At 38.9% G+C, this 10,193-nt stretch overlaps 1 long non-coding RNA gene across 1 annotated transcript in view; it reads right to left on the bottom strand.

Annotated features, from left to right (window-relative positions):
• LOC148003720 (uncharacterized) overlaps positions 1-9,953 on the bottom strand; it is a 31,623-nt gene extending 21,670 nt beyond the window's left edge. The window contains exon 1 of the long non-coding RNA XR_015629502.1: positions 9,829-9,953. This is a non-coding gene — a long non-coding RNA (uncharacterized LOC148003720). The remainder of the gene's footprint in view (positions 1-9,828) is intronic.
• Between the last annotated feature and the right edge of the window lie 240 nt (positions 9,954-10,193).

The raw sequence follows: 10,193 nt of genomic DNA on the forward strand, positions 1-10,193 counted from the left end.
TCCAGCCTCTCCGGATTCAGCTTTCAACGGGCAGAACAGACGAGAGCAGAGGAGCAGGCCTAGGTACTCAGATGTAAGGACGGGTGGGATCGCATTGGGGTGCACTAAGGCGTATCAGGGGATGGCGAAGTACAGATTTGTGACCTTGGAAATTGGGCTTTTAATAATGTACTACTTCGTGCTTTTATTTTAAGTGGTTTTCTGTGCTAGCATTTTATTTTACTATGAGATTAAAAAGAAAAGATGGAGGGGGGAGCAAAACAGTAAAAACATTGAGTAAATTTTTCCATAACTGCTTGATTTGGGAAGACAGTACTCACAGGGGTCATTTGACATAACAAAACTCACATCTCGGAGACCTTGGGCTAAGTTTCCTCCAATCTGCGGTAAGCCCTCTCATGAGCAGCAGGCTTATTTTTAAACACAAATAAACAAAGCTGCGATAAACTCAGTCCTTTGGCCTCACAGAAGTGGTGAGAAAGCACACTGATGTGATTTCTCGTGCAAAGATGTTGCTTAAACGGTACACAAAACATCTTCATACTGTATCAGGGCAATAAATGCCTATGAATCAATTAGGCAGCCTGGCAAGATAGACGATTGCATCATTTATACTGTCTGGTAACTCCTCTCACCCACTTACACTCCTGTAGACATGTTAATGCTAGCCTCGTCAATACTTGGAGATGGTGCCTTGAGTTCCGGAGACTCTTAATAAAGACTTGGTTCTTTTGTTGTTGTTTTCTTAAGTCGGGGTGAATATATTAGCTGGGGAATGCACACACAAGTGTTTTAAGGGCCAAACCCAGATCAACATACTGCTCATAGATACAGAGCATGAAGGTCTTAATCAAGAATGTCTCCAAGTTTGTTTTCAGTGTTAGATTTTCTGCATTATCGTGACTTTGAATAAACTGATAACTAGCAAATTTTAGTCTGCAACTCATTCTCTAGATACATATTATAATGGTTTACCAAAAGCTCTCCTAGCATAGCAGACAAGCATTTCAGATGTCAGTCCCAGACCAAATTCCTGATTCCCACCTCCACAAATGTTCTCTGCCCACAGTTTTCCCATCTCGATGAATGGCTCCTTGTTCCTTCCCATTGGTTTGGTTCAGTTTGGGGATGAATCTTTCTTGATGGTTTTTGCCTATCTTATCATCTTATCATGTGACCATCATGACCAACATGAGGATAATCTGAAGGAACACTCACGTCCCTCCCTTCTATTCTCAGACTACTGGACAAGGCACCCCAAGGAACTGCAATTGGCCCCAGGAATATCATGTGGGGTTGGGGAGAGGAGCCTGACGCCTGATGCCAGCTAGAAGAAAAGTGTGTCTTTTGGAGAGAGCTCTCTAGGTGCTAACAACTCAGACCACCTTTCAGGAGAGCCCTGTGACCGGTGGGGCCCCATGTCAATTAAACTCTGTAGCTAAGCACATCTCTCGTCCTCTACTTACACCTAAACCCCATGTCAGGACCTAAAGATGGACTTGGCATGGGTTGGGGGTCATGGCATCTCTTTGTCCCTCTTTCCAATTTGGCCACATTAAAGAATTCTTCTTTTTCTACTTTTTACTATTAATCTGATACTTTTTTTTTCTTTTCTTTTTTTTTGGAGCTGGGGACCGAACCCAGGGCCTTGCGCTTGCTAGGCAAGCGCTCTATCACTGAGCTAAATCCCCAACCCTTGATACTTTCAATAGACTTATTGAGAACGAGTGGCAAAGCATGGCTCCTTTGATCATCAGAACACAGGTTCTCATCCAAATAACGTTAGTAACATCACTTCCAATCCACCAGCAAATCCTTTTGATTCTTTCAAAATATACTTAGCAATATGATGTTTTTATGAAATACACTGTAATTACATTGTTTCCTCCCCTCTTTCCTTTACTCCCAATCCCTGTATGTCTCTTCTGTTCCCTTTGAAAGTCATGACCGCTAATATTTTAAATTATTATTGAGGTCTGGAGGGATGTCTCAGCAGTTAAGAGTGCTGGCTGCTCTTCCGAAGGACCCAGGTTCAATTCCCAGCACCTACATGGCAGCTCACACCTGCATATGACTCCAGTTCCAGAGGATCTGACACCGTCACACAGACACACATAAAGGCAAAACACCCATGGCTCAGTGGTTAATAGCATTAGCTGCTCTTCCAGAGGCCCTGAGTTCAATTCCCAGCAACTACATAATGACTCACAACCATCTATAATGGGATCTGATGCCCTTCTTCTGGTGTGCAGGTGTACATGTGAATCGAGAAATTATATATACAAATAAATAAATCTTTTAAAAATTATTATTGTTACATATACATGGTAGAAAATTGTAAGTGCAAACTGCTGAGTCATTATAGAATGCCTTAAAAACTTATAAAGTTTAAAAAAATTGGAATTCTAAAAAAAATGGATAAAGTCCTAGATACATATGACCTCCCAAACTAAATCAAATCTGACATATATGACCCCCCCCAAAAAATTAAATCAAAGCTATATGAACAATTTCATCACAAGCAAAAAAATTGAAACATAAAATTTTAAATTTCTTTACAAGAAAATCCAGGATTTGCCAAATTCTACCAACCTTTTTAAGGATGAACTGATGGGCACTCCTCAAACTGTTCCACAAAACAGAAGGAATGGACCACTGCTGACAGTGACGGGCCTACAAAGCCAGTGTCACCCTGAATAAGCACACAATAAAAGGGAAGAACATAAATACGTTTCTCAGACATAAACACAAAAATTCTAAATGAAATTCTCACAAACTGTATTCAAGAGCACATTAAGAATTTTGGGAATGGTTTGTCTCCAAAATGTGGTACTTTTCTTAGGAAAATCGACATTACAAAGGGGTCTGATTTAGGAAAGATAGTATAGTAGCAAAAGTAAAATTGAAAAAAAAGTGAAAAGAAAAAGAAATGAAAAAGTAAAAATAAAAAAGAACGTATCACCCTGCATGCTAGATTAATGAACATGGCTCTACTCATGTTTGGGAGCATAGGGGGCGTGACTGAGGGCTGAGTGACAACAGGGTAAAATGGCACATGTGCTACACAACTGTAAGAATATATTATGCTTATCCATTCTACAGTTGATCGGTAGAATTCTTTCTAGTTTTGACTGCTATGAAGAATTACTCAATAAACAGCCAGCTTCAACAAACAAAGCCAAGGGCAATTTTCTTCCACCAAATTCCTCAATGCATCAATATCCTTCGTTATTTTCTTAACTGCTTTAACAATTTCTCTTATGAGATCTTTCACAACCACATTCATAATACACACAAACACACACAACAAGTACACAGACATACATATATGCAAACACACACAAATATACACATACACACAGCCTTATACACAAAAACATACATACATAAACACATACACACATTTACACAAAGTATATGAATACATGCATAATACATACACATATACACACACAAGCACAAATACATGCAGACATACTACACACGATGCTAACACAGACATACAAATATACACACAAACATGGATTTACACATGAACACATATGCAAACATACATACACATAAACACAAATGCACACAAATACATGTAGACACAAATATACATACATTCACACACAAAGACATCCACAAACAGATACCCATGAACACACAACACACCAATACATGGATATGCCTACACATGTACATACAAACATATACACACTTATATACACATATACATACATACATACACACATATATAGATATATGTACAAACTCAGACATATATATATGCACATGCATATATACACACATGCACACATACATGTATTGAATATATTTACATAAACATATATACATACGCATAAATACACACACAAACACATATAAGTGCATTCACACAAATGCACACATACACATATACACAAATAAGTACACATACACAATTTCATGCATATACACATATATAATCAACTACCTACATATATAAACACCACATATGTACACACATAAACACACATACATACACACAATATACATAAACTACATATACATATGTATACAGATGTGCACATAAACACACACAAAAATACATATATACACATTCACACATGAATACACACATATACACATATAAACATACAAACATATACATATAAAAAACACATATATGTACACAGACACACAGAAATATACATGTGTACATACATATACACAAACACATATAAACATGCATGTATGCATACAAATACATATACAATATATATACATATAAACATACACATACACAAACACACGCACACATAAAATATAAAACATACACACACATATGCTTATCAACACACTTACATATCAGCATAAACACTCACACATATATACATACTCAGCATATGTATACACATAATCATATATACACAATGAAATACATACACATGAATACAGATGTACCACAGCATGCACAATCATACACATATATACATATATACACATATATACACATGCACATATACATACACACATATACACAAACATATACATACACATATATAGCCAGAAACAGACATTTATAGCTTATATAACTGCACATATGTACACATACATATGCATAATGATACATATATAAACACAATATACATGCAAGATACACATGCACACACATACATACACATGTGCACATGGATAAAACACACACTAACATAAAAGTACATACAGATGCATTAACACACATATACATGCATATGCACACAATCACACTCTACAATACATATACACACACATATATATACACACAAACATACACACACATAAATGCCCAAATAAACACACACTCATGTACACTCATATATACATAAACACACATGTGTGAGACATATGAATGCGTATTTGTGCATATCAGTGTCTGTATGTATGTGTGCATGTTTGTATATGTATTTATATGTCGATATGGGTGTATGCATATATGTATATATATGTTTGTATTTATATGTGTCTGTATATATGTGTATTCTGTGTTTGTATTTATGTGCATTTGTGTGTATATATGTATCTGTGTATGTATTTCATTGTGTCCATGTGTGTGTAGGTATACACATGTATACGTGTGTGTGTGTGTGTGTGTGTGTGTGTGTGTGTAATTAGGGTTCCTATTGCTTAGACAAAACACCCTGACCAAAATACAAGTCAGAGAGGAAAGGATTTTTACTCTTCCAGATCACAGTCCACCACTGGAGGAAGCCAGACAGGAACTCAGTCAGGGTAGGAATCTGGAGGCAGGAGCTAATGCAGAGGTCATGGAGGGTGCTGCGTACTGGCTTGCTCCTCATGGCTTGCTCAGTCTGCTTTCTTATAGAACCCAGGACCACCAGCCCAGGGATGGCACCACCCACAATGGGCCCTCCCCATTGGTCACGAATTAAGAAAATGTCTTACAGCTGGATCTCATGGAGGAATTTCCTCAACTGAAGCTTCTCCCTCTCTGATGACTCTAGCCTGTATCAAGTTTTGGTAACACAAAACCAGACAGTACAATGTATATGTGTACATCTGTGTGTACACGTATCAGTGTGTGAATATGTGTGTATTTATGTTCATGTATGTGTGTATATGAATTTGTATGAATGTGAGTATATGTGTGTATATGCATGTTTGCATGCATGTATATTTGTGTGTATATGTATGTGTTTGTGTGTTCATTTGTATGTAGGTGTGTACATGTGTATATGTATGTCTGTGTGCCTATGTGTATGTTTATATGTATTTATGTAAGTCTGTGTGTATATTTAAATGTGTATGTATGTGTATAGATGTATATATGTATGTGTATATAGGTGTGTATATCTATGTAGTATATATATGTGTGTTTGTGTGTATATGTATGTTTATATACCTATGTATGTAATACATACCTGTGTTTGTGTGTTTATATGTGTAGTGTATGTATGTGTGTGTTTGTGTGTATCTATGCTTTTGTATATGTATGTATCTATGTGTATCTGTGTATATTCATGTGTATATGTGTATATTAGTCATTTTATATGTATGTATATCTGTGTGTATGTATGTATGTGTATATGTAAATGTGTTTATGTATGTATGTATATGGATGTGCATGTGCATGTGTATGTTCATGTTTATATTTGTATATGGATATGTGCACATGTATGTGTCTATATATGTGCATTTTTGGTTATATGTGTGTATATTTATGAGTATGCATGTGAATGTTTATGTGGGTATGTCTGTTATGGGTGTGTTTTGTGTGTGTATATATATGTGTGTGTGTGTGTTCGTGTGCTTTTATATGTTTATGTATGTGTATGTGTGCTTATTTGTGTGTATGTGTGTGCATGTGTATATTTTTGTTTAGTTGTCTGTGTTTTTATATCTAATTTGCAGCCACTTTTGTATAGTCTGGATCCAAGTTTGTGAGGCAAACATTGCTCAGTGGTAGAATACTTGCCTAGTTATACGTGGCCCTGGGTTTAATCTTCAACACCATTATATAAGAAATTTTCCAGGTGAGTTCTGTCTTCATTACTCTCTCCCAAGTGCATGAACAATACCTAGTAGCTGGGAAGTGATCATTAGACATTTATTCAAAGAAGATCAAATAAAATTGGGTCATCCTGCGCTAGGCATTTTATACCTCACCCAAGAAATAAATTCAGTAGTGGAGTTGATTTCTCCAGATCAAGTGTGGACCAGTAAGAAAGGCTCCCCAACCCTGCCACTGTCACGTGAGCCCATGTCTTTTCGTCTTAGAAGTAGAAAACAGCAATGGCATCTTTATGCTATCACTTCTCTCTAAATGTCTATGATAGATTAGATGTTGTAGAGTGTAAAGGAAATGAGCTCTCACACTTTATAACTGTATTAGTTACTGAGCTGGCTAGTTTTATATCATCTTGACACAAGCTAGAGTTATCTGAAAGGGGGAAGCCTCCGTTAAGAAAATGCTTCCATAAAATCCAGCTGTAGCCAAGCCCACTGTGTGTGGTACCATTCCCTGGGTTGGTGCTCCTGGGTTCTAAAAGAAAGCATGCTGAGGAAGCCATGGGGAGCAAGCCAGTAGGCATCGCCCTTCCATGGCATCAGTTCCTGCCTACAGGTTCCTGTCCTGTGGAGTTCCTGCTCTGTCTCCCTCTAATGGTGAGCTGTGATGTGAAAGTGTAAGCCAAACAAACCCTTTTTCTTCAACTTGCTTTTGGTTATGGTGTTTCATCACTGAAGTAGAAATTCTAACTAGGACAGCTATGCATCACCATGTCTCAGCTCACTTATTTGGAAGGATAATTGTTGGCATCCATTAGTAGGAATTAGGTAAAGCTGAGAATGACAGGAAACTCCAAATAACTGGAAACTCAAACACTATGGCTTGCTTGTCTCTCCCCTATGAGTGTGGCAGTAGACCCAGAGAAGGTATAGCGCTCTATGCTTTTGCTTCTTCTGATTCTTTTCTCATTTCCATGGCCACCTGATCCTGCAATATGGTTGCCCCGTCCAGTCATTGTTAACTGTCCAGATAAAAGCAAGGAGAGGCAGAGGTCAACAGCCTCAGTTGCCCAAGAAATACTTCTCGCAACCAGAACTTAGATTAAGAAGCCATATACAAGATGAGAAATGTAATGTTTATTTGCAGTGCTTTGAGCTTTGCTAAAATTTTCATTACTGTGGACAAAATGAGAAGAATAAACATTTGAAGTTACATCTTAGTTTCCCCTCCAACCAATTATAAAGAGTAAATGTGTACACATGTCATGATGTCTAGAGGTCACTGAAATGACCTCCTCTTCTTGTCTGCATTAAATTATCTCTTGATCATTCCCTTTGAAAGAAACAAGCATCCCATCTTTGTACGTTCCTGCCATGCTGGTCTCCTCTCCTCCAGCACTGACAGATAGGGACAGCATCGCATCCCACAGATCTGAACAGGACACCCACTTGGTGCTCATCCACGGGTGACCGTCCTTGGGTGAGTATGTCAGCAGGATTGGGGATTCCTAGCACTAAAACTATCTTGGTGGCTTGTCAGGGTGTCACCAGATCCCCAGGGTCCTCTAAAGCAGATGAAGAGTTTTATTTTAAGCCAAGAAGTTCTTTTATTTTTTTTCCAAATAAAAGTTTACGATACATTTCACAGAAATAACACTGTGCAGTAGGGTATATTCTGGGTGGGGCTGTTTGCAAATAAGTGTCTAGAGCACTTCTTAATTTGTTGACAGTCAGCTAAGGGTTGGAGAGCCGGCTCAGCCATTAAAGGCTAGGCTCACAACCAAAAATATAAGAGAGTCAGCTAGGAGATGAAGAACTTTGTGGATGACAACAGGGATTGGCAGGTACTTTGGTAACCCAGTTGTATGCCAAGGTCTGGTTGCCTAGCAACTCCGCCTCAACCAGGACAGGTTTTGCCAATGCTTTCCCAGAAATTCACTGCTAAGAGAAATGTAGCTAATGATTAAACATCAGGAAAAAAAAAAAAACCCACAGAGTTACAAGTAAAACCAATAAACCATCCCCAGGCCAATGCTGGGAGGCCTAAGGGCAGAGTGGGCAGAATATCTGAGGGTCATGAACTCTGTGGGCCGTCTGTCTGATTTCCCAACATTCCCTGCACTGGCCCCGCAGAACCCGGCCTTCCGTGTTACACTTTCTGGTCCAGCTTTTCTTTTAGTTTCTGTTTGTAACAGTCATTCCTGCACTTTGCCAAAAATCCATTTCTTGCTTTCTTTATACCTCCATGACGCTCCTTCCTGTTTATTATGTGTTGATGAAAGTAATGTGGGTTGGGAATTCAGCTCCTTGGGTGCCTGATTAGCATGCAAAAGTCTTGCATTCCAAGCTGCTCACCACATAAACTGGATGTGGTAATGTATGCCTAGAATCCCAGCACTTTGGATCAGAATTTAAAGGGTGTCCTTAGCTTCATAGAAAATTTGAAGCCAGCTTGGACTACATGAAACCTAGACAAACAAACAAACAAAAAAAAAATCAAAACAATTGGGTGGAAAACATCTCTTTGTGTAGGCTGCCATGAACATTTTTACTGTATGCGGATCAGCAAAAAACATATCTGGCCCTAGGTGACAGTACTGCCAACCTGATCTAATTGCATATTAATACGTATCCTATTACATATATACATACTACATCCATAATAAGATTGTACTATATAGAATATACAATAATAAATATACAGTATGATATAGATAGATAGTAAGTTCCATATGAAAATGTTGTATGGCTTGGTTCTCACCCGGTAAAACCCTAGTTCATTGATGTTATTTTGTGTGAAGGAAGTGGTAATTCACGCAAGAGTCTAAAAAGTTTCCTTATGGAGGAACTAGTGAAAAAGGCTTAGATGCTGGCCTTGTGCTAGAACCCTTTGAGGGTGGTGAGCTGGCCGTGCTGAGTCCTGATAAAGTGCACACAGCCAGAGCTTGTTGTTGGCCCTGCTATACACAACCTCCAGAGTTGGAAGCAGACAAATCTTGATTTCCACAGGCAAGGGGCCAGGAAGGCCAACTCTCCAGCTATCTGAGCCCTGTGTTGGACATGGCTATATTCTTTCAGGCCCCAGACTAATTAAAATATTTGGGGCCAGTCAATCCTTTAACAATCCTCAGTGACTTAGAAGAATTAATGTACCTCTAACATATGAATTTTACAGTTTCCCCAAAGGCCCTAACTTATTTGCCCCTTAAATACTGTCAGACCAGAGACAGAGGCCATCTTCTGAGAGCATCCCCTTTCAACTACTGAAGAAACGCCCTGTCTTAGGGTTTGCTGCTATGAACAGACACCACGACCAAGCCAAGTCTTATAAAGGACATTTAATTGGGGCTGACTTACAGGTTCAGAGGTTCAGTCCATTATCATCACGGTGGGAGCAGGGCAGCATCCAGGCAGGCATGGTGCAGGGGGACCTAAGAGGTCTCCATCTTCATCTGAAGTCCTCTAGTGGAAGACTGGCTTCTAGGCAGCTAGCACTAGGGTATTAAAGCCCACACCCACATGACACACCTACTCCAACAAGGCCACGCTTACTCCAACAAGACCACACCTCCAAATAGTGCCACTCCCTGAGTCAAGCATATACAAACCATCACATGCCCCTCTCTTAATCCACCATGTTTCCTTTGATTTGCATGTATGTCTCTATGATAAAGGCTTACAGTCGTAGCTCTTCCCTGAAGGTCAGGAGTAAACATATCTTG

The sequence above is a fragment of the Rattus norvegicus genome, chromosome 9 (assembly GCF_021556685.1).
Source record: "Rattus norvegicus strain SHRSP/BbbUtx chromosome 9, alternate assembly SHRSP_T2T, whole genome shotgun sequence".
Taxonomy (NCBI): domain Eukaryota; kingdom Metazoa; phylum Chordata; class Mammalia; order Rodentia; family Muridae; genus Rattus; species Rattus norvegicus.